This window comes from Microtus oregoni, unplaced genomic scaffold (genome assembly GCF_018167655.1).
Source record: "Microtus oregoni isolate MIOR12 unplaced genomic scaffold, Mior012 000147F_ref0000457, whole genome shotgun sequence".
NCBI classification, from domain to species: Eukaryota; Metazoa; Chordata; class Mammalia; order Rodentia; family Cricetidae; genus Microtus; species Microtus oregoni.
This window is the reverse complement of record NW_024544797.1, coordinates 479181-504034: the sequence shown is the minus strand read 5'-3', so window position 1 is coordinate 504034 and position 24854 is coordinate 479181.

Genomic DNA, 24854 nt, shown 5'->3' with positions numbered 1-24854 from the left:
TTGTTCCCATTAAATGACCTGCCCTTTACCCCATTGTGTCACCGCATTTTCTACATCTTTCAATTTGTCTGTCTACTCTGCATACATCCTGGAGGGGAGTCACATGTCACTGGCCCTTTTGTGACTGGATACTTTCACGTGGTGTGCAATCTTCTGACACACTTTGTGACATACAGAGACAGCTCAGCAGTTACGAGCACTAGCTGCTCTTGCAGAGAACCTGGGTCGAGTCCCCCAAACCCACACAGGCTGCTCATAGTCTGTAACTCCAGCTCCATGGGACCCAATGCTCTCTTCTGGCCTCTGTGGGCATCTGCACGTGTGTAGCACACATATAGACAAGGAGGCATGCGCATAAAGTAAAAATCATAAAATGAGTCATTGGAAGGCAAACAAAACATGCTTTGTTGTGTGTGTCAGAATTTCCTTCCTTTAAAAGTGGATTTTTTTTCCCCGCATCATAGCACGGTTCTTTTTTTTTATATTTTTATTTTTTTAAGATTTATTTATCTACTATGTGTACAGTATTCTGCTTGCATATATGCCTGCAGGCCTGAAAAGGGCACCAGATCTCATTACAGATGGTTGTGAGCCAACATGTGGTTGCTGGGAATTGAACTCAGGACTTTGGAAGAGCAGTCAGTGCTCTTAACCACTGAGCCATCTCTCCAGCCCCCCCCCCCCCCCCCGCATAGCATGGTTCTTGAGGGTGTAGATGACACAGGAGGTGGCAGCAGACAACAATGGGTGGGGGCTCTGTTCCGTGGAGATCTTCCCTCCTCCTGCTTGCTCAAGGACTTGCTCTGCCTTTTAGTCTCTTGAACATGTGACATTCAAACGTGAGGCTAATGAGGAAGGCAGCAGTAAGCGACAGTAGAAATGGCCTCAAGATCCTAGCAGTGGTTCCAGCAACACCTGATGGGTGGCCTTGAGTCAGCTACCTAACCTCTCTGAGCCTGGTCCACAAAATTGGAATGAGTTCAATCATGACAGCAGGCACCTTCAGTACAGTTACTTTGGAGGCTGATGCAGGAGGATTGTTTGAGCCCAGGCATCCAAGGCTGGGCTGGACAATACAGCTGAGTGAATAGGGAGGGGGGAAACGCTGGAGTAATACAGACCCAAAATCTCAGCTAGTAGGGGTAAAAGGCAAAAGGACCAAGTGGCTTTCCCAGAGGATCCCACGAGGTACAGTGTTATGGAATGATCTTTTTGTACACTGTGAAGATGTGTCTTTGTCAAGGTGCCTTCTGATTGGTTTAGTAAAAGGCTGACTGACCAATAGCTAATCAGGAAGAGGTTAGCGGGGAGAGGCAAACTGAGAAGATGCTGGGAAGAAGGTTGGCATCATGAGGATTCGCCAGTGAGACACAGAGGAAGCAGGAGATTAATATGCTGTGCTGAAAAAAAGTACCTCCACCTCCACACAGTAGGACGTAGATCAGAAATATGGGTTGATTTAGGTTGGAAGAGCTAGTTAGTAACAAGCCTAAGCTATCTACTGAGCATTTATAATTAATAATAAGTCTCTGTGTGGTTATTTGGAACAGGCTGGCAGGACAGAGTTGACTGGCAGGACACAGAAAAGTCTGTCTACAGTATACTGCCACCTCCACTCCCTCTCCTCTTTTCCCTGAGCCCCAGGAAGCTGACCCCTGGCACTTATCTCAAAGGGCTCCTAGTTACTGGTTCCCATTGCAATACCAACTGCATTAAGAGATATCTGCTTAGGCAACTGGTTCTTGAACATAGGGCCTCTGTTCTTTATAAGGCTCCCTTTTTACTTGACTCTGGCCCTTTCTAAGTTTATATAGTATGCTGTTTAGTTTTAAATGTCAACTTGCCACTAGAATTGCCTGGGTGGGGGGGGAAGCCTCATTTGAGGAATCCCCTTGATCAAGTTGACCTGTGACCATGTCTGTGCAGGATTGTCTTGACTGTTGGTTGATGTGGGAAGACCCAGCCAATGGTAGGTGGTGCCATTCCCTGGGCAGGTAGCTGTGGACTGTGTAAATGAGGAAAGCTAGCTGAGCATAGGCAACCCAGCAAAGAGACAGTGTGGATGTTTTCGTTTCTTCTGCTCGTAACTGTGGGTGTGATGTGTCTGGCTGCTTCCGTTTCTGCACTACCCGGAAAAGATGGACTGTAACCTGGAACTGTAAGCTGAATAAACTCTTTTCTCCCTTATATTGTTTGAGAAAAACATTTTTTCTGTGTATGTATGTGCCCCTGCTATATGTACGTGTGCTGCATTTGTATGGGTGCCTGAGAAGGCCAGAAGAGGGCATCAATTCCCTGGAAATGGAGTTACATACAATTATGAAGCGCCTGATGCGGGTCCTCAGCGAGAGCAGCCAGTGCTCTCAACTGCTAAGCCTTCTCTCCAGCCCCATGTTGATTTTTGTCCGAAGATTTTTTTTATCACAGCAACAGAAACGAATCTAGAATAAGTAGCCACAACCTCCTCTTATCCCCTTGCCCCTAGGTGGCCACAGCTCTTCTACTAATAGTTTCCTTTTATTTAGTAAGTGTGGATATTGGCCCTTGTTCACCGTATCTTTGGTAATGGCCCCTATGTAAATAAATGTTTCTCCAACTATCTGAATTGCTTCCCATTGGGACAGCTCCCCAGAGCTTAATCTTCATGTTTATACGCTGGTGATATTTAGAGATGTGGCCCTAGGAGGTGTAGTGGTCAATAGTGATTGTCAAATTGGCTGGATTTCAAATCTCCTGGAGACACACCGCTGAGCATTCTGGAGAGGTTTAAGTGTTGGGGGAGGACCCATCCTGAACGTGGGCAGATCCATGCTATAGGGGTCTATATGCTATGTTTTATATGCTATATTTTCCTATGCTATAGGAGAAAGTGACTGGAGGAAGCCATCCGCCCTTCTCTGGTTCTTGCCTGAGGACGAGATGTGAGCAGCTGCCTGACAGTCTTGCAGCCACAGGCCGAGCTTTTCCCACCCCCGTGTCCTCCCTGTCATGATGGGCTGTATTCTCACACTGTGAGCCCCATACAAGCTTGCCTTCCTTAAACTAAAGCTATCGGCTGTTTGCCACAACAATTGGAAACATGACTGATGGCGGGGCAGTAATTCAAATGAAAGGAGATGGCGAAGGTGGCATCCGTGGCTTTTATAAGAGGAAGGGAGACACAAACTGGCACACTCATTCACTTTCAGCATGTGACCCCTTCATTGTGTTAGGATGGAGCAGGCAGACCCTCACCAGAGGCCCAGCAGACACTCTGTGCTCTTAGACTTCCCGGACTCTGTATCACTAGTGACATAACCTCTGTTCTTTGTAAATTATCCAGCTTATAGTACTTTACAATGACAACAGAAACCATACTAAGACCAGGAGCCTACCTAATCCGAGCACCACATGGTATGTGAGGGTCATTCCAAGCAAGGTAAGCGTCCGGTCCCTGCATCACAGCCCCTGCCCACCCCATCCCCCTGTCCTCTTCTCCTTAGAAGGCTTACTTGAAGGGACACATGAGTCAGGCTACATCAAGAAAATGATATCTGAGACTGGGGTAACACCATGAAATAGGCCCCCATGAATTCTTCAGGCAGTGTCCCTGCGCAGGCCTAGGTTGGGGGGAAATGCACAGGCGATTCATTTGGAAGCGCTGCTTAGATGTGGGTGCACACTTGTAGTGAGATTTTGTTTGTACTCTGACAAATAAAGCTTGCCTGAAGAGCAGAAGGTAGAGCTAGACACTAGGTAACTGTAGAGGTCTGGAGAGGTGTACAGACTGACAGGAAGGTATATAGCTGGGCGAAGAGAGGATATAAGATGGGAGGAGACAGGAGCTGGGCCCTTTTTTTCAACTGAGGTAAGAGTTGTCTATGGCTTGCTGCTTTGTCTTTCTGATCTTTCAGCATTTACCAATTAGAACTTAGGCACCACACAGTGCTTTACCTCTCCTGGCCTCCATGTGAGTCCTTTGTTGGTCACCATTAACTAGAACCAGAGGTGGTGGATAACGTCAAGGAAACAGAATCTCCCAGACACAACAGGGTCATCGCGCAAGTGAACTCGAAGCGATGGTTGTAGCGTGCACAGGACCACCACAAGCTCAAGCCAGACAAAATCCAAGGAAGGACTGGATGGTGGAAAAACATGAAATCCTACTGCTAACCGAGGAACGCTGGCGTTCGGCAGCTGCTGAGAGAGGAGAGTCCTTTCCTTAATAACATGATCCCCAGTAGGGCACACTCCAGGGCAGGGCCCCATCCTAAAGCTGGACAGCACACACTGGGTTCATGCCTGCCTGCAGGAATGCTCAAAGTTCATCACCTAGGGAGAGGAAAGTGGGGAGGGCCGTCACGAGAGAGTGGGAGTTAAAGGAGTGTGAACATGATCCAAAATCATTGTATGCATGCTGGAGAGATGGCTCTGCAAAGAGTACTGGCTGCTCTTCCAGAGGATCTGGGTTCAACTCCCAGCACCCACATCAGACAGCTCCCAACTGCCTATCACTCCAATTCCAGGGAACTCCTGACCTACAGGTATTAACACTCATTTCCCCATGCCCCGTCCCCACGTACTCAGATAAAAAAGTTCATTGTATGAAATTCTCAAACAATGCAAATATTATTTGTAAAAGTACTTGACAGAAGAAGTTAAGGAAGGTGGGGTTTCTTTTGGTTCACAGTGTTGAGGGGTGATGGACCACCATGGCAGGAAGACATGGCTGTAGGAGCAGGAGACAGCTGGCCACCCTGATGCCACAGTCAGGCAGCAGAAAGGGGCCACAACTGTGACTCAGCTTGCTTCCCCTTTCTCCCCTTTTTATTCAGTCAGAACCCATGTCTGTGAGATGGGCCCCTACATTTGAAGTGGTTTGCCTTTCCTCGGCTAATCCTCTCTAGAAACTCCGCTACAGATGCTCAGAAGTTTATCTTCACGGCAACCTGAAATCCAGTCGAGTTCACCAAGAGGAGAGCTGCCCAAATCTGTCTTGGATTCTCCCTCCCAAGCCTCTACCCGAAGGCCCAAGAACCTCTCCGTAGCAGCGGCTGATTGGATAAGGGGTGGGCACGTGACCCTAGTGGACCAATCAGATTCTCCAGGAGGAATTTCTCCGGCTCTCTTCGGTCTTTTATTGCTTCAGTGGACAGCAGGTTGTGATGGAGCACAAAGATCCTACTTGGATTCTGTCATGTAGTAACCCAACACCAGTGGTGTGTCACTGCCTTTAGTTTGAAGCTGGACATCTGGATAGCAATCTGTTAGACCATGCCCCTTCCCTGCACTGTTAAAGCGACCTCAGTGTTTACCACGCACATTGCAAGGACCCAGAATGGAGGAAGTGTGTTTCTGGGACGCTTGGTTCTGAGTAGTTTGTTAGCTGCCTGAACTAAGAGAAGACCTTGTGCCATGTGGACTTTGGACACTGGGGAGGCAGATGTGACCAGAATAGGGAGGGCCCTGGATTCAGCCATTTCCCACTGTCTGTGTAGAGTGGCAGAAAAGGCAGAGGTGAGTTGAGAGGGCAGCAGGAACAGGTCCCTTAGCTTAACACTGAGCCCCTCTTGTCTCCCCAGAGGCTGCATCTGCTCCCAGAGGGCCTATGCATTGTCCTGTCTTCAGGTCTCTGAGGTAGCCTCACGATTTTCCCATAGATTCCTCCTTCTTGCTTGAACTATGCGAATGTGTTCCTATATGGTGCTCCTGGTGACGTGTGAACGAGACACCCATGTGGTATAGTTAGCTCACAGTCCCACAAGTGCAGTTTCACCATGTTTGTAGACACTCTGTTATCAGTTTTCAATCCCCACCTGGCTTCCTTTTGCCACCTCGGGACTGTCCTGCTGGGTTAACACATTCTCGAGCCACCAATAACACAGTGCCACACATCTGATGGCCTTTCCATGCCCCTTCTTCTTCTCGACTTTTGGTTGTCCCAAGTGGCTAAAATGTTCTTCCTTCTTCCCAGGCTGCCATTGGGAACTGCCCTTCTCACCTGCTTCCCTTCCCTCTTTCTTTTGCTTTTAGTCTTCTTGTCAACATCTCCAGGCTACAGAACCTTCCAGTTTTCCTCCCGAAGCCTCTCAGCATCTTTGCTCTTCCAGGAGCCCCAGTCATGTCCTTCCATCACAGGTCTCCAGATACAACCTGGCTTTGGGTCTTGCTGGTCCCTTGTTCCCAGTCAGCTACTAGAAGTCTCTATGTGAGTACCCCAAAGTCATCTATCTCCATATTTCTCCTTCCAAGTCTGACCCCTCTTTATGTTTCCTTGTTGTGCTAATGAAACAGAAAGTCTCTGTGACCTTCATCCATGATGCTGAAACTGGGGAATTTTGGCAGGGAATTTTGGCTATGTTCCTCATACATCCCTCTGCCAGGAAATACCCATGTGATCTTCACTCAAATCAGAGTTCCACCTTCCTTGACTTTCTCCTTGCTGCTCACATCAGAAGGAGTTGCCTGAAAATGTTGGCACTAATGCTGGCCCTCCTTGCTAGTCTTGGTGACACACACTGACTCAGTCAGTCAACCTGGGGGAAGCCCCTTGAGGTCTGTGGACCATCCATGGGAAGGCTGAACTTCTCACCTCCTCCCAGAGGTTGCTCACGTGGCCTTTGCTCTCCCGGAGAGATTCATTTGTTCCTTCATGGCCATCAGGGCCATTTCACTGAGCAATCAAAGAGCTGTAGGTGAGCAATCAAAGAGCTGTAGGGAGTGGGCACCTGTCAGGACACACCCTGAAGAAAACAGGCTGTGATGGAGCAGGAAGGTCTCATTTAGAGTTCATCATTTGGAATCCCAGTACCAGTGGTTGTCACTCTCTTTAGTTGTGACATCTTAGATAGCAACCCATGAGACCATGCCCCCTCCCTGCATGGCCTCAGTTTTCACCATGCTCAGAAGAGGAATCCATTCTGAAGGAGGTGTGGTAGTTAGGGAAACACTGGCCATTCAACAAGGCCAAGTGATTTTCTGAAACAGATTACTTATTATTGACATAAAGCCCAAAGCTGGTGTTCCTGAAGAAAAGGGCTTTCTCCTCTCTGTGCAGGGAAGGAGTGTAGGGACTTGGTTCCTTCCAACTTGTAGCTCTGGTAGATTCATCCTTATCAAGATGTTGAAGCAGATGCAATGTCCATCTTTCCTCCTCCCACACCAGTGTCCAAACAAAATCATGTGGCCACAGTTAATTGCAAGTAGGACTGGGAAATGTAGTCCTGCAAAGTAGCTTTGGGAAGTGATTCATTTCTTTCTTGCCCAAGACCTAGCTGCTGAGTAACAATTTCCTCCCAGACAAAGGATTCCAAGTGTCTATGAGACATTATCCTGATTGCTTTAACCGAGGTGGGAGGACCCATTCAAACCAGGTGTCACCATTCCCTGGGCCAGGGTCCTAGACTGAAGGAAAAGGAGAATATAGCTGTGCAGTAGTCTTCATCAATCTTTGTGTCCTAAACACGGAAGCAATGTGACCTGCTGCTTCTTTGGGTTTCTGCCATTCTGACTCCACTACCATGAGGGAATGTTCTCTAAAACTAGGAGGCAAAATAAACCCTGTATTCCTTAGGTTGTTTTTGTTATGTTTTTATATCCCAGAAATAATCTTAGACATGCAGCCATACCACTTTTGGGATATATATATATATATACATATATATGTATATATATATATATATATATATATTCAGAGAGACCTAATTCAGCAGACCACAGAAAGCCATACACATCCATGTTTATCCCTGTACTATTCATAGTAACCAGGAGACGGAGCCAGCCCAGAGATGCCCACCCACAGTGAAAGGGTACAGAAAACGTGGTAGATGATTGTCTTAGTTGTTTTTCTATTGCTGTAAATTGACACCATGACCAAGGAAACTTATAAAACAAAGCATTTAGGGCTGGAGAGATGGCTCAGAGGTTAAGAGCACTGGCTGCTCTTCCAGAGGTCCTGAGTTCAATTCCCAGCAACCACATGGTGGCTCACAACCATCCGTAATGAGATCTGGTGCCCTCCTCTGGCATGCAGGCGTACATGGAGGCTGAACACTGTGTACATAATAAATAAATAAATCTTTTTAAAAAAGAAAGAAAGCAGTTAATCTGGGGGCTCACGGTTCCAAAGGGTTAGAGTCCATGACCATCATGGCAGGGAGCATGACTGCAGGGAAAGAGCTGAGAGCTTACTTGTTGAGACAATAACCATGAGCCAGAGAGAGAGGGACAGAGACAGACAGAAAGAGGGAGAGAGAGAGAGAGAGAGAGAGAGAGAGAGAGAGAGAGAGCGCTGAGAATGGCTTGGGCTTTTGAAACCTCAAAGCCCACCCCTAGTGACATCTCCTCTAACAAGGCCACACCTCCTAATTCTTTCCAAACAGCTCCACCAACTGGAGACCAACTGTTCAAACATATGAGTTTATGGGGGCCATTTTCTTTCAACTACCAGAATACTTATTCAGCCATAAGAGAGAATGAAATCATGACATTCACTTGCAGCAAAGTGGATGAAACAGGAGATGGTTGGAATAAGTGGAATAAATCAGACACAAAGCGACAAACAGTGCATGCATTCACTCATATGTGGAAGCTAGCTCCTTTGAAAGGCTAGGCATGGTGCCTCATGTCTGTAATTTCAGCACTTGGGAGGCTGAGTCAGAAGGATCACTGTGAACTCAAGGCCAGAATGTGCTACACTGTGAGACTTAGTCTCAGAAAATGGGATAATAAAGAATACTAAGAAGTAAATATGAGCCAGGTGGTGGTGGTGCACACCTTTAGTCCCAGCACTCTGGAGGCAGAGGCAGGAGAATCTCTGTGATTTCGAGGCCAGCCTGGTCTACAGAGTGAGTTCCAGGACAGGCTCCAAAGCTACAGAGAAACCCTGTCTCAAAAAACCAAACAAACAAAAAAAGAAGTAAATATGATTAAAGTACCTTAAGTTGGTATATAAAAATATCATAATGAAACTGCTTACTATGTACAACTAATATATGGTAATAAAAATAAATTCAAATTGATTTAAATTGAATAAAATTAAAAATTTAGTGCCAGGCTGGAAGCATGACTCCATTTATTAGCTGTTTTGAGAGGGAATCATCATGGCTCCTGAGAAGGTTCTTTTTATCACTAAAGTGGAAGTCACTTAGTCTTATCTCATTGGTCATTTGTGGGGGGGAGGGGAGGCGGTGTCCATATCTAGATAGACAGGTGGCTCATTATGTTTTGTTTTGTTTTATTTTGTTTTGTTTTTTGAGACAGGGTTTCTCAGTGTAGCTTTGACTGTTCTGGAACTCACTCTATAGACCATGTTGGCCTTGAAGTCTCAGAGATCCTCCAGCCTCTGCCTCCCTAGTGCTGCCATTAAAGGTGTGTGCCATCACCATCCCGCTCATTAGCTTTTTAAAGACATATGTAGGCGTCTGTCTAAGGGGCCACAGAGGCCAGAAAAGGATGTCAGATCCCCTGGATCTGGAGTTACTGGCAGCTCACAAAGAAACCAAAGTCAGGTCCTCTAGAAGAGCAGCAAGCACTGTTAACCACTGAGCCATCTCTCCAGCCGCATTGCGGTGTCATCAAGTAGTAAAGTTCACAGTGAAAGTTGTCTTTCTAGGGGCTGGAGAGATGGCTCAGTGGTTAAGAGCATTGCCTGCTCTTCCAAAGGTCCTGAGTTCAATTCCCAGCAACCACATGGTGGCTCACAACCATCTGTAATGAGGTCTGGTGGCCTCTTCTGGCCTGCAGGCATACACACAGACAGAATTGTATACATAACAAATAAATAAATATTAAAAAAAAAAAAAAAAGAAAAGAAAGTTGTCTTTCTAGCGGTCACAGGTAGGGCACTGTGAGTCATTAGGACTTAGGCAATACATGTTTGCATAAGATCTCACAAGTCCCTGAGGGGAACAGTCAGGTTCCAAGTAGCCATGGCCTGTTGTTACTGAATTAGTAACTTGACTCTTGGGTCTGTCCCTTTGTGTCTACATTAGCGTGCAGGAGTTCATTGTCCTTGTGTCTACATTAGCCTGCAGGAGTTGACAGTCTCACAGATCTGTGATGTGATGAATGTGATAATCAAGGAAGGTGAGAAGCGGTCACTTTAAGCACGAGAGCAGTCCTTTCGGGCTTTTGAAGAAAACATGTCAACTGGATGCACCAGAAGAATCTGTCTGATCTACTGTTTTTTCTCTTGTTTACCTCTCTTCTCTCCTGCTCCCTCTCCCCCCTTTCTTCCTGCTTTTTCTTTCCTTGTGTTTTTGTTGGATTGTTTTAAGGTTTTTTTGTAGCCCAAGCAGATCTCCAACTTTGGGCAATTTTCTCACCTCTGCCTCCCTAGTGATTACATCTGTGAACCACTGCAGCAGGCTGAAATTGCTGTTGTTGTGTGTGTGTCTTTCTGGAATGGGGGGTTAAACCCAGGGCTTTGCTCTTTCCCACTGGACTGTATCTCCAATCTTTATTTTCTAATTTCTAAAGAACATATTGATGTGGTAATCTCGATTATCGTTTCGATAATGTTGCAGTTAGATGATATCACCTCCAAAGATGCTGACCACTTGACCTCTTTGGAATGAGACTTTGTCTGGAACGGGGGATCATTGGAATTGGGTTATGATGAGGTCATAGTAATAACATAAAGTGGGCCCCTAAACCAATAGGAAGGTTGCCCATAAGACTTGTGCATTATCAGGTGTGGTGGCACCTGAATGTGGGAGGCAGAAGCAGGCATATCTCTGTGAGTTTAAGGCCAGCCTGGTCTACACAGTTTAAAAACAAAAAACAAAAAAATCAAATCAAAACAAAAGAAAACTTGTGCACTGGGCTGGAGATGTGACTCATTCATTAGAGCACTGGCTGCTCGTCCAGAGGCCCCAGGTTCATTTCTCAGCACTGACATGGTGGCTCACACCATCTGTAACTCCAGTTCTGGGGAGTCCAATGTCTTCTTCCCACAGCCACAGGTACCAGGCATGCAAATCGAACATCCCACCCCACACCAGAACATGTTCTCAGCTCCTTTTCTCTTTGCTGTGACAAACACCTCACAAGACACAACTTCTGTGGTTAAGAAAAGGCATAGCCCACCATGGCCAGGAATACATGGAGGAAGGGGAGCCTGAGACTGCTGGCTCAGTGTGTGTCTGCAGTCAGAAAGTATGACAGACAAGAAGTGACACCAGACTAAGGCCCACCTCCAGGGATCCACTTCCTTCACCTCTTAAAGATTTCCCAACAGCCTCACCAACTGGTGATCAAGTTTTCAAGCACTTGAGCTTGCTGGGGCCATTTTTACACTCAAACCAGAGTGCACACCTATGCCTAGTCTCTTCTATTATGTCAGTGAAACTGTGTCACTATTTATTGTCAATATTCAGTGTTTATAACATGTTAAGGTATGAACTATCGCCTGGTGTAGAATGCTCTAAATACATGTCCTTTGCAGAACTAAGTTTTGTTTGCTTTAGAGTTAATATTCATCTCTTACCCTATTTTTCTTTGTTGCCCTTTCTGCCTACATAGTCTGTTGTAGGAGGTGCGGGCTGCGTCCTGCCGCCCGGCTAGCTTAGCTCCCTAAATAACCACGTGGAAATTATATTAATCAAAACACTGCCTTGCTCATTAGCTCTAGCCTCTTATTGGCTAACTCTCACATCTTGATTCAACCCATTTCTAATAATCTGTATGTCATCACAAGGTCGGGGATTACCGGGAGAGATTCTAACCTATGTCCATCTCAGGCCAGAGATTCATGGTGTCTGCCTGACTCTGCTCTTCTTCCCAGCATTCTGTTCTGTCTTCCCCACCTACCTGAGGGCTGCCCTATCAAAAGGCCAAGGCAGTATCTTTATTCAACCAAGGAAAGCAACATAAATACAGAAGAACCCCTACTCCAATAATTCTGACTCCAGAAGAAGGGGATGTTTCTCCAGAGTGCATGCAGGCAAACCCCTCTGCAGAATAGTCCTTTACACTGTGTAAATATATGTCACTGTGATTGGTTTAATGAAGACGCTGACTGGCCAGTAGCTGGAGAGAATAAGGTTATGTGGGAAACCAGACAAAGGCCACTGGGAAGAAGAGGGGCAGAATCAGAGGAGTTGCCAGAGATGCAAAAGAGGCAAGATGTGTGGTGCTGTGTTGAAAGAAGGTTCTATCAATTGGCAGAGGCTAGATCAGAAATATGGGTTAATTTAGGTTGTAAGAGCTAGTTAGTAACAAGCTTAAGCTATCGACTGAGCATTTATAATTAATAACAAGTCTCTGACTGGTTTTGGGGAAGTGGCTGGAGGAACAGAGCTGATTGAGGTCAGGATGAAAATCTCCACCTACACCCCTCAACTTCCTTGATTTTTAATTTGAGACCCTTATCCCAGAACCCTGTCTCCTACTGCTCTGACTACCTGGGTCCCACTCTGGGATACTGGTCAGTCCTCTGAATATGTCTCTTAAAGGCCCATGTGTTAAAGGCTTGCTCCTTAAGGTAATGTTTCTAGGAGGTGACAAAATCCTAAGAGGTAAGGCCCAGTGACCTTTAGGACACTGGGGGTGTGCTCTTAAATAAAACTGTGGGGCCCCAACCTCTTTCTTCTTCCTCTTGCTCCCTCCCTGGGTATGATAAAATCAATTTTTCTCTAAAATGCCCCTCCTTGGGTTGCCTCATTCCTGCCCAAAGCAATAGAACCAACTGATTACAGCCTGCCTTCTCCAAAGCAGGAAGCCAAAATTAACCTTTTCTCTTTATAAACTGGTTTTCCCAGATCCTTTGTTAGCGATAGAAAGATTAACATCACACTTTTCACATTTAGAGTTCACCTTCTTAGCAGTTATCCACTTTACTGCTTTGTAATAAATCACCCCCAAAACTTAGTGGCTTAAATGGCGAGGATCATTTATTTACTCTGGCTCCAAAGCAGCACCCCATTTCCTGTATGGTAGCTTCATGGGCAATAGATCATGTTGTCCTGAGTATAGAGCCCTTTACATTCAGTTTCTTCAGGAGGTGAATCCCACGTCGTAGGGGTTGGGGAGAAGAGACACAGTAACTTGGCTAGGAAAGGTGGCAGAGTCTCAGTGCTTCTTTGACAATTTTTAACAATCTGGTTTCCAACTCTTCCTTCGGTACCTGTTGCTTTGTGAGCCCCCTGTCTCTCTGGGGTTCTGCTTATTGAGTTGGCTTGCTTCTTGCCATTTCCATGCATACACTCACTTAGTTTCTTAGTTTCATTTCTGTTGCTCTGATAAAATACCCTGACAAAAAGCAACTTAGAAAAGAAAGGGATCATTTGTCTGACAGTTCTAGGTTAAAGTCTATCATTGCAGGGAAGTTGTTTTAGATAGATAGATAGATAGATAGATAGATAGATAGATAGATAGATAGATAGATAGATAGAGATATGGTGACCGGTCTCACTAAGGGTGGCAGCAGGTCACCAGAGGCCTCCGCAGATACCCTGGTGTGTGCCTGAGGCCTTGCTGGGAGACAGAGAGATATGCCATGCAGAGAGAGTTTGGGTATAGAGTTTATTTAGTGGGTTATGGAGGGGGAAAGGGAAGTGGGAAGGGAAGGAAGGAGAGAAGAGGGGAGAGAAGAGAGAGAGGCAGAAGCTGCCTCTCAAGAAGAAGGGCAGGGGGTGCTGGAGAGAAGGCAGGAGATCTGCTTGCCTCAGTGGAAGCAGGGGAGGTTGGGAGTTGGCAGGAACAGGGTACCCAGGTGACAGATCAGGCCAGCAAAGTACAATAGAAGTTAAGGCAGGAACTTAAAACATCATAGCCACACTCAGGAGCCGAGGGAGAGACAGAGAGAGACAAAGAAAAAGAGAGAATAAATGGACCAGTCCTTTCTTGCTTTCTCTCAGCTAGTTTTCTATTCTCTTATATTGTTCAGGAACCCCTGCCTAGAGAATGGTGCCACACACAATGGGCTGAGTCTTCCCACATAAATTAACAATCAAGATAATCCCCCAAAGAAATGCCCACAGGCCAATCTGCACTAGACAGCTCCTCACTAAGACTCTTCCTAGGTCATTCTAGGTTGAATCAGGCTGACAGTTAAAAGTAAACAGCACACTTAGATTCTAGCATTTCATTTTCTCTCTGATTTTTATTGTTGTTGTTTGGCTTTGGTTTTGGGGATTGTTTCTTGTGCTGATAATGGAATCCAGGGCTTTAAGCATGTTAGGCAAATACCCTACCATCAAGTTTCATCCTAGCCTCAGCTTCCAGAATTTTCCAGATGTTGTCAGTTACCTTTTGTCTGTTTGCTTTCTGGTTGCCAAAATGTTAATGATATCTTCCACTGGCTGCATTTTTTCTCTCTCACTTTTTATTTCTGTCCTAATGTATTTATAACCTAAAAAAAAATCCCATTACTGCAGCTTTAAAGAGAGCTGTGGGGCGTACAATGGGGGCACATAAGTGCTCAATATCCCATGGCTAATTGGAAATTATCTATCCATTTTTTTTCATTCAATAACTGTTGAGATGCTCCCAGTAAGAGTAAATGTGTCTGGCATTCCTTGGGTAGTTCTCCATAGCAAATACAAATTTGCAGCAAACCTCACACAAACTGATAATGGTGAGCAGACTATGGAGGGATGTATTTGGAGGGGGCATTTGAGAAGGATGCCCAGCTCCTCCATGCTTTTCCAGTGTGCCCTGCACTGATGATGGCTGCTGCCCTTGTAAATGTTGGGCCGGTTCCAAGCAATTCCTTCGTCCTAGCTGTGTCTTTGCTGTTAGGGCTGATATGGGGTCATCCAGCTTTCCTTTTTTAGTCTTTCTTTTCCTGCTAACTTCCAGATACAAAGAAATGGGCTGATATGATGCCTCCATAGATACAGGAGCTTGCTGCCAAGCCTAAAGACTTGAGTTTGCTCCCAGGACCCATATGATAGAACTGATTCCCACAAGTGCCGTCTGACCTTCACACACATGCCATGGCACATGTGTTCCCCCACCCACAATCAATAGATCAATCAATCAATCAATCAATCAATCACAAAGCACCAACACCTTGTCCTTATGCCAACCAGACCTACCAGCGCATGCCCCTCTCCACGTATCACCCAGTTTCTGCCTTACGTCCTTTAAACTGCCCAAGACTATCAGCTAGGTTGTACCCCATTCCTGCTACACAGGAACCCTGTCTTCTCTCAGTTAAGCTCCCCCTAATGAATCTACAAAAAAAAATCTTCTAAAAATAACCCTTTGTGGTCTGTGAGTTTCGTTCTCTGAATTCTTGAGGAAACTGAAAAGCCATTGGCTCAAGGTAGCTTTCTTTGGTGGTTGTTGAGTTTCCCAGAACCCTAGCCCAAGCTAAGGAGACAGAAAAGTCTTCCATCAAACTCAACAGTACCTCACAAAATTCCTCTATCAATGTCAATCACAACAGCAAATGTATGCTGGCAAGATGGCTCAGTAGTTAGGGGTCTCTTCCAGGAGACCCAACTTTGACGCCCAACACCCACAGCAGGCACTCCCAAGTGCCTGTGACTCTAGCTCCAGGGGATCCAAGGAGCCTCTTCCGGTTTCTTGGCCCCTCGCTCACAGGCACACTTCCTCACAGAGACATTCACATACATACACAAATTTGAAAATAAAATAAAATCCTTTTCAAACCCAACAAAAAGGTGCTCTTGAACTTTAAGTAGATAGAATCCAGTGCTCTTACATTGTCACATCTGTCTTCTTTCCCTGGATAAGGTGTCTAGAAAATTCACCAGTACTCTTGAGGTCTGTCGTTCCTTCTTTTTCATCACTGTGTGGGAGCCCATTGTGTGATTCTACCACAATGAGTGATCTGTCTGCTGAGGATGGGAATGTGCAGGTTGAAGGTATTTGTCTGAACACCCTGGAGTCCAGGAATGAAGTTCTCTCGGTCTCCCAGCAGGACCTTCGAGGAACAAGGTCCTTCCTTGAAACATTTCCAGACCTGACTTGCCCAAGAGAGTGGGGATGTAAAATGCAAGCAGAAAGGTCCCGGAGCCCAGAACTCAGGAGGCTGGAAGTCAGAAGACTGCATGAAGAGGATTTAGACGCCTCCCTGGCTCTTGTCATCTCCCATGCCTACCGTGTCACCTTGACAAAATGCAGCCCTGCCTTAACTGCAAAACCGACTGGCTTTTTCTGGCCTCTTTTCTAAGCTGTCGGGGTCCCAGGTAGAAGCGCCATCTGTCGGGTCTGGTGAGTTTGTACATTCCGGAGGAGTGTGAATTGAGGAAAGAAATAAGACAAGAGACAGAGTTGGGAGGGCTTCCAGTGAATACTGTAGCAAAAAGCCAAAAAATTCAGGAGTTTATGTCTCACAGCCCTTATATACTCCAGTGCAAAAGTGGAGGACACAAGCCTTCCGGGATACAAAGAGCAAGCAAGCGTAAGTACCTCCTTCTAGCTCAAAACACCTGGTAGCCAGGAAAGGGAAAGCATCCTGTTGACTGGCCTTAGAAGAAGAATAGGCACACCTTTGGTCAACCATCTTGTTGTTCGTCCTTGAGAAGCAAGAACAGGTCTGAACTCTCTGACCTTTAGTCAAGATGGAACCAGTTCAAAACTGTGGGCCCTCACAGTAAGGTCTGCCCCTGGAGCAGGAGCACTCTGCTGAGTTCACTGAAGAAAGAGAAAGCTCAGTTCCCCATTGGGAATGGAAGCTCCCTGTGCTCTGGATGTCCATGTTCCGCATGCTCCTGTGTGGAAACCCTGACACTCAAAAGGGTGAATTAGAAGGTGGAGCTGGCTGTTGTGAGGTTAGGTCGGTGGTGACCTTATAAGATAGGAGCTGTGTGTGTGTGTGTGTGTGTGTGTGTGTGTGTGTGTCTGTGTGTGTCTGTGTGTGTCTGTGTGTGTGTGTCTGACTCTTCCTCCCTGCTGTGTGTGTGTGCGCCCATGAATGTAAGAGCACAGGGAGGAGATAGTCATTTGCAAGCCAGAAATGAGGTGGTTTGAAAGAAAATGGCCCCCAAAGAGAGTGGCACTATTAGGAGGTGTGGCCCTGTTGGAGTAGGTGTGACCTTGTTGGAGGAAGTGTGTCACTGTGGGGGTGGGCTTTGAACTCTCAAATATGCCCAGGCCATGCCCAGTTCTGTTGATTTCCTGTTTCCTGCAAGGTGTAGAATTCTCAGCTTTCTCCAGCACCATGTCTACCTGCACACTGCCATGTCCCACCATGATGATGACGAGAACTGTAAGTCACCCAATTTAATGTTTTTGTTCTCAAGAGTTGTCATGGCCATTGTGTCCCCTCACAGCAATAGAAACCGAAACTAACATATCCGCATTGTGAACTGACTCTGCCAGCATCTTGAGCTTCGCTCTTACCCTCTAGAAATGTGAGAAATGCCTTTCTGTTGGTTAAACATATTGGTTTATGATACTTTGTTACAGCCTCAGTGGAGTGATCCAAAATAGCATTAAACTATATCCACCTTGCTCATCAATGTATACCTTCAGCCAGACAGTTCAGAGAGTGAATGTTGTGCAAACAGTCACCCCCAAATCTAGTGACTTCAAACAGCATCATTGAGTTCTAGCACACTCTGCACTTGGAGAAGGTTGGGGAAACAGCCTGATGCCAAAGATGTTGTGGAAATAATCTGGGGTTTGCACACTTGTAAATTTAGTGATTGACGCTAGCCATCCACTAGGACACCTACAGATGACCTCTTCACACAGGCTAGTGAGGCCTGCCTCACCACATGGCTGCTCAGCTCCATCCACACTTGGAAACAGAAACCTTAGTCTTGAGGAATATTTGCTTACACTGTGTGAAGATGTGTTGCTGTGATTGGTGTAAGAGAAAAGATACACGGCCAATGGCTAGGCAGGAGAGAATAGGTGGGACTTCCGGGGAGAGAGACGAAGTTAGAGGGATGAATTTAGGTGCACAGATTACACCAGTGAGACACCAGGGAAACACTGAAGAGGCCGGACATATGGTACAGAGTAGAGGTAACTGAGCCACACGGCAGAACGTAGATTAAAGACAGGTCAGTTTGAGTTATAAGAGGTAACAGGACAAGCCTAAGCAAGGCCGAGCTTTCATAATTAATAATGAATCTTTGTGTCATTATTTGTGACCTAGCAGCCCAGAGAAAAATCCAACTACGCCCTGTTTCTTTCCTGCCATGTTGAAGACTGAACAGAGTGCCTCCTATGCTTTAAGTGCAGGGCTCCGAAGCAGAGGGACTTCCCCTCAGGTCATCCCGGGTCCTTGACTATACCACAGAGAAGAGTTTCAGTGGAGCAGAGTAAAGCTGCTAGCAAGTTTGCTAGGGAGCTATAAGAGACAGGGCACAGTTCGGATCTCAGTGTGAGTGTCTAGAGAGATAGACATAAGAAGGGACAGCGCACACCTCCAAGATGTAGGCTTCCCAGGAGAGTGGCAGGCAGGCTTTGATGTCTTTGTAATGGCTGGACATGTGAATCTGGGTTGTGAGTCACCTGACACGGGTGCTGGAAATCAAACACAGGTCCTCTGGAGGAGTAGTGCATGTTCTTAACCAATGAGCCTCCAGCCCCTACTCATTTTTCTTGAAATTTAAGGAAAAAATTACACTTATTAGTATGTATGCACACGGGTGCAGAAGTGTGCATGCACTCCTGTGGAGGTCAGAGGACAACTTCCAGGTGTCCGTAGGTCCTGGAATTAACTCTTTAGACTTGGCAGCAGGCACCTTTACCCATTGAGCAATCTCTCCTACCCTACTTCTTATTGGAAGGCTCTTGTAGAAGGCGGTTGAGTTTAGGAATGAGAGAAGAATGCAGTTTCTGATCAAGATCTTAGCCATTCTGGCCCTAAGTGTTTATGCATGGGACATCCGTTGTTTTTAACCTTATTTGAGATGGCTTTGGGAAAAGGACGGTAGTGTCTATGGGCAACTTTGACTTGGTCATTTGCATTAAAGCTTCTGACTCAAATCGAGATCCCAGAATAAGGGGACCCTTTCTCTTCTCGTGCCCCTTAGTTTCCCCTGTCTTTTTTCCTGCCTCTGTACCACTAAGATGTGGCTTAGCTCTAAACCCATGACTTGGCAATTGTAGCCATTGTTTTCTTCTTGCTATGAGCAGAAAGAACCTAAAGGAAGAAGGGCTGATTGTGCCCGATGGCTTGAGTAGCACTCAGCTCCATCGTGGCTCCACGCCTGTGAGGTTCTTTACCTTCTTCTATCGCGGACAGAGCAGGACGCAGAGAAGGGACAGGAAGTGAGGCCAGGCTGTAAAACTCAAGGGCAGCTGCCCAGCAGCCTGTTTCCTCCATGTAAGCCTCTCTTTATGAAAGTTCCACAAAGTCCCCTCAAACAGCGCCACCAGCTGGAGACGGAGTGTTCAAGCACATGAGCTTGCGGGGAACATTTCACATTCAAACTGTCACAGAGTTACAATAGTGTTAAATAGTGTCACTTATGTTGCTGTCATACACACAACCATGCTCAAGGGGAGAGAAAAAAGACCTCTCCACCTCCTAGTGGGAAAGCCCTTAAGGTCACAGGATAAGAAAAGTGAGCGGATTGGGACGTACTGTGGCCCCTATCTTTGGAAGTACTATCTGCCGTGTTACTCAGTGCGTGCTTTTTGACTGAAGGTCTACATTATGCTCACAGTTTTCCCCCAACTCTCTGCTTTGCCATTTACCAATGACATGACTTAGGAGACTTAGCAGTCAGGATTTTCCAGGGTGTGTGTGTCGGGGAAAGTTAATCAGAGGTTTTACTCTGTTCTTCTAGATTCCCTGACTGTGACTGTAGTCCCATAGATGAGATTGACATAAAGTGGCTTAGCAAATTAAGAGGATGGCCTCGCCATGTGTAAATCTGGGGAGCTGGGTTTGATCCCTGCAACATGAGCAAAGGTGAAAGGTGAGAACTGACCCCACAAAGTTGTCGTCTGGTCTCTACCTGTGTGCTGTGGAGTATGTACCCTTCCATAATAAAAAACAAAGAAAATTAAAAGTAGCAGAAATGAGCTCTACAGATGGACCTGACAGTATTTTGGGGCTGCTAAGATGGCATTTAGACCACATAAAGATGCTAACTGACAACCTGAGTTCAGCCCCTAGGACCATATGTTAGAAAGAGAGAATTGATTCCTGCGAGTTATCCTCTGAAATAAGTTTTAGATCTTCAAAAATAAGTTTTAGATTATTTTTTAAAATACAAGTTACAAAAGAAAAGTGTAAAAATGTTTACTACAACATAGGAACCTTCATGAAGAAATGAAGATCCAAAGAAAATGTTAAAACTCGTATTTTATATTAGGCTTGATGAGGGTGGAAAATGTGTTAGAACAAAGTAATGTGAACTGTGGGGAGACCAGGGGATACAGCAAGTCCTGTTCCTCTGGAGTCCCTGGATGACCCTCCATCTTGAGAGATGGAGGGGGGTCTATCCTGGGTGATTGGGAGGGGGCATCTCCCACATGAGGCTCGGCAGTTAAAAACACAAGCTGCTCTTGCAGGGTCCTCAAGTTTGGATCCGAGCACCGACGTCAGGTGTCTCACAACCACCTGCAACTTCAGCTCCAGGGGACCCGACAAGCGCTTGTAGCCTCTGAGGGCACTGGCACACACGTGCACACAAGTACACATGCATCAATATGTATTTGAAAAAAGACACATGTGGTTATGGGCCTGGCAAGCTTGAAGTTGTCTGGGCAAGCTGTAGCCTAGGAACTCAGACAGGCGTCGATGCTGCAGCGTTGTCTCAAGTTCATAGCACAGCTTGGAGACTCAAACAGGAGTTAAGAGTGTCTCGCTGCGTGTTCTAGGTTGTCCTCTGGCCTCGATCTGCAGAGTAGCTAGCATTTAAAGTATGTGCCACCACAGCAGCTGGTGTTTCCTAATCATGAGTCTGAAATGTACAGGATAGCCCGCAGGCCGGCAACTCAGTCGTGACTTCCAAGTTAGTCTTGAGGGAGAACTTTTTCTTCTCTGGGCAAGGCTCTGAGGTGCTCAGATGAGGCTCACCCACATTTTGAAGGGTGGTCTCTCAGAACAGGTCAGCTGCCTGTGGATAAAAAGGACAGACATAAAGTGCCTTCACCCACACAGGCTAGAGTAATGTTGGAACACACAGCTGGGCTCTGCAGCCCAGCCGAAGGGCCATGTGGGATTCGGGAAATTCCCTGGGCCTCTCTGAATCAGCCTTGCTCTCCCAAGGTTGCCACAGGGTAATAGAGGCCGCCTGCAGCCGCCTGTGCTTCTGTCGTTCCTTCCTCATCAGCGTGGATTAGGCCGAATGACTCACTCTCAATGAGTAGAAATCAGACAGAAGGGACAGTGTGTCATTTCCAGGATGTGAGGTGTTTTGTTAACCTTGTCGACCCTGTCTTGCTCTCTTGGTTAGTGGCTCTGAGGGAAGCAGAGACTTCCTGTGAACTGCCCTGTGCAGGATTCATGAGGCAAAAAGCAGATGTCTCAGCCGGGCAATGGTGGCATATGCCTTCACTTCCAGCACTCGGAAGGATGAAGGAAGCAGATCTCCGTGCATTCGAGACCAGCCTGGTCTACAAAGAGAGTTCCAGGAAAGCCAAGGCTACACAGAGAAACACTGTCAAAGAAAAAAAAAAAAAGCGGATGTCTCCTGCTAACAGCAGGCGTGTGAATGATGGCGGGTGTGCATCCCACACTCTGAGAGACAGCTAATCCTCACCTAGACTCCGACCCAAGAAAAGTGGGAAATGGCAGACAAACTGTGTTTCCTAAGCTGCTAAGTCTGGCGCTACCTGGTACAGTGTGATAAAACAGCTAATACCTTGTGGGCAGCAAAGATTTGCACTGTCCCCGGGATCCTGCAGGGTTCTGGTGGTCACTTCTCTGGCTGTTGTCACCAAATACCTGCTGAGAAGCAGCCTGTGGGAAGATGTGGGGACAGGAGCATGAGGTGGCTGCTCATGTGGAGGCCACAGTGGGAAATCTGAAAGGGAAAAGGAAGTGGGCTGGGCTAGCAAGCCTCAGAGCCCTGCCTCCCATTAGTTATTCACCTGCAGCAAGGCCTCACCTTTGAAAGGATCCGCATCCTTCCAAAACAGTGCTGCCAGCTGGGGGCCAAATCTTCTCCGTGCGTCTGTAGGGGACAGTTCACATATAAACCACCGCAGTTTATGTGTGTGTGTGTGACTGCAATCTGATTCTAACCAAGCAATGGAGCTGTCGAACACCTTTCAAAGAGGACTTGCGTTTTCATGGAAGAGTCTATCCTAAGGGCATGACTTTGTCGTGGGAAAATTTCCTAGCAGAGCCATGGGAGGAAGGGTATGTTTGGGGCCACATACACAAGTAGCAGTCAGTTTTAGTTCTGGGCAAGGCAAGCGGGGGTGGGGGAAGAAGAGAGAGAGAGGAAAAGAGAGAGGAGAGAAGCAAGGGAGAAGAGGCAAGAGTGTGCCTGGTGCAGAAGTTCTAGCAACTTCCTTAGGAAAGGACTCTATAATGACAAAGACTCTTAGGAAGAACCCACAAGAGTTGCGTGGTTTTCTTTTCTTTTTTTCTTTTTTTTTTTTTTTTTTTGGTTTTTCGAGACAGGGTTTCTCTGTGGCTTTGGAGTCTGTCCTGGAACTAGCTCTGTAGACCAGGCTGGTCTCGAACTTGCAGAGATCCTCCTGCCTCTGCCTCCCGAGTGCTGGGATTAAAGGCGTGCGCCACCATCGCCCGGCGAGTTGCGTGGTTTTCAAGGGCAGCAAAGGCCCGGACCTCAGAGCATTTATGGGTCACTGAAGGGGTTGGTAAATATTGACAGCACTATGGGTAAGATTCCAAGAAGATCCCAGAGCTCAGCAAACTAGAAAAACTAGAAGAGTGGCGAGTCAGGGGAGGGGACCCTGAAACTACTATAGTTGTAAAATGAATGGGTATTAGCTGTGTGAGGAAAGAAGGGGAAAGAATGCAGCCGGAAGGGCCAGTCTGTGCGAGCATGCGTCGGCGGGAGGCGGCGGGGCGTAGTGAGGACTGACCAAAGAGTATTGGTGTGGGAACCGATCGTGCGCCAGATGACAGGACAGCACTGAGGAGACAGGCTGGGGTCGGCACTGAGGAGACAGGCTGGGGTCGGCACTGAGGAGACAGGCTGGGGTCGGCACTGAGGAGACAGGCTGGGGTCGTCAGCAGATGACAGACTAATGGGCAGTTGTAGTTCTAGTGAGGATTTGCGTCTTTAGATAAGGAGCAAAGGATGTCCTTTGGAAAGTCTATTTCTTACTTTTATCTCTTTGGTCCAGCGCCTCACACATACAAGTGCTCTAGGTAAGCTATGTCCACAAGCCCCACTGGAGGGTTTAAGTGTGGTCATATTTCTGGATTAGTAGAGGAAGAGGCTAACGTGGCTAGTGCAACAGGTCCAGGCAAACGGCTCTATCTCTTACAGCGGAGTAGAAGCTCTGGGGCTGACATATGGGAGGCACTAAGCTAATGCAAAATGTCACTCACTTCCCAGTGGGGACAGAGCCAGCAAACATGACATCTTGAAGACATGAAATCAGATCTGACTTCAAACCCTGACCATGCTTCTTAGCATGTATCTGTATGGGCTGCAGTGGGTTCTAAGCCTCTCCGCATTTTGGTGTCCTCTATAAGAAGTAAAGGATAACAGGCGGAGCAGCACACACCTATAGTCCCAGCATGCAGGAGGTTGAGTGTGGAGAGCGGGTTCCAGGCCAGTCTGAGATACATGGTGAGACCCTGTTTCAAAAACAAGCAAGAAAGAAGGGGAGAGAGGGAGAAAGAGTAGGAAAGAAAGAGGGACAAGGGAGAGAGGGATGGGAAGGAGAAAGTGAAAGAGAGAGAGGAAGGAAGGAGGGAGAAGGAGGGAGAAGGGAGGAAGCAAGGAAGTGGGGAGGAAGAAGGAAGGCTGGCTGGTCTGTCTTGCCGGGCTGTTGTGCAGGACTCCTGGAAAGAGTCCAGCATGGAGTCCAGCAGTGCGGGAAATCAAGGCCAACAATGTCCTGTTCCAGTTTTGTTTCAAGTGACAAAATGAATGCACATTTCCAGTACGGTGTATGTTTGATTCTGTCATAGAAACCAAGAAGACTAGTGGGGCTGCTAAATATTGTCATCAATAAATACATTAGTTACCTAGGAAAATGTCAGGCCTGCATGGAAGAGCCTATATGTAAACACTGATAGCGGTGGGGGAATCAAGAGAGCCCTAATATTCATGAGGTATTAAATATACTCCAGAGTCACCAAATATTCACGAGGCACCAAATGTATTTAAGACACCTGAGGCATTAAATATTCATGATGAACTAAATAAACATGAGGCCTAGGAGGCACTCAATACCCACCCCACCCCATTGGTGACACTCATTCTACCACCATGTGCCCCCGAGAAATACAGATAGCATCCCTGGCCGCTGCTCAGCCTGGTTGGCCATGTATAGCTGTAGTCACGCAGCCTCGTTCCTTCTGCATCTCTCCCACAGAGCTCATGTGTGCTGTTGGCCAGAGGCATCTTCCAGACGTCACCACTGACGTCATGGACACGCTCAGTGGGGAGGCAGACAGCTACAGCAGAGGGAAGCAGGGATTACATTCTGCCCCAGGATTCAGCCTCTGTGTTGCTGCCTGTTGGTTCCCATCTCCAGCGGGTGATGCTTTCAATCAATTTTGCCCACAGCCATCAAGACTTTCCCCTCCCGACTTTGCAAGCCTTTCTCTTCTGGGCTTTCTAGGTTAGCTTGCCTGGGAGTGTCCTGAGAGGCCACTGGAGCACGGAGGTGAGTTCCCAGGTGATAACTGAGTCACCACCCAGGACAAGACTGTGCTGATGGCATGTCAGACCCGGCATTGTTCTGAACAAGTGAGGCATTGCGCTTAGAAGCATGGGAAAGAGCCATGGCAGCCAGCAAGCCAGCTCATGACCTCTGGGGTTGATGGGCTTCTCCAGCAC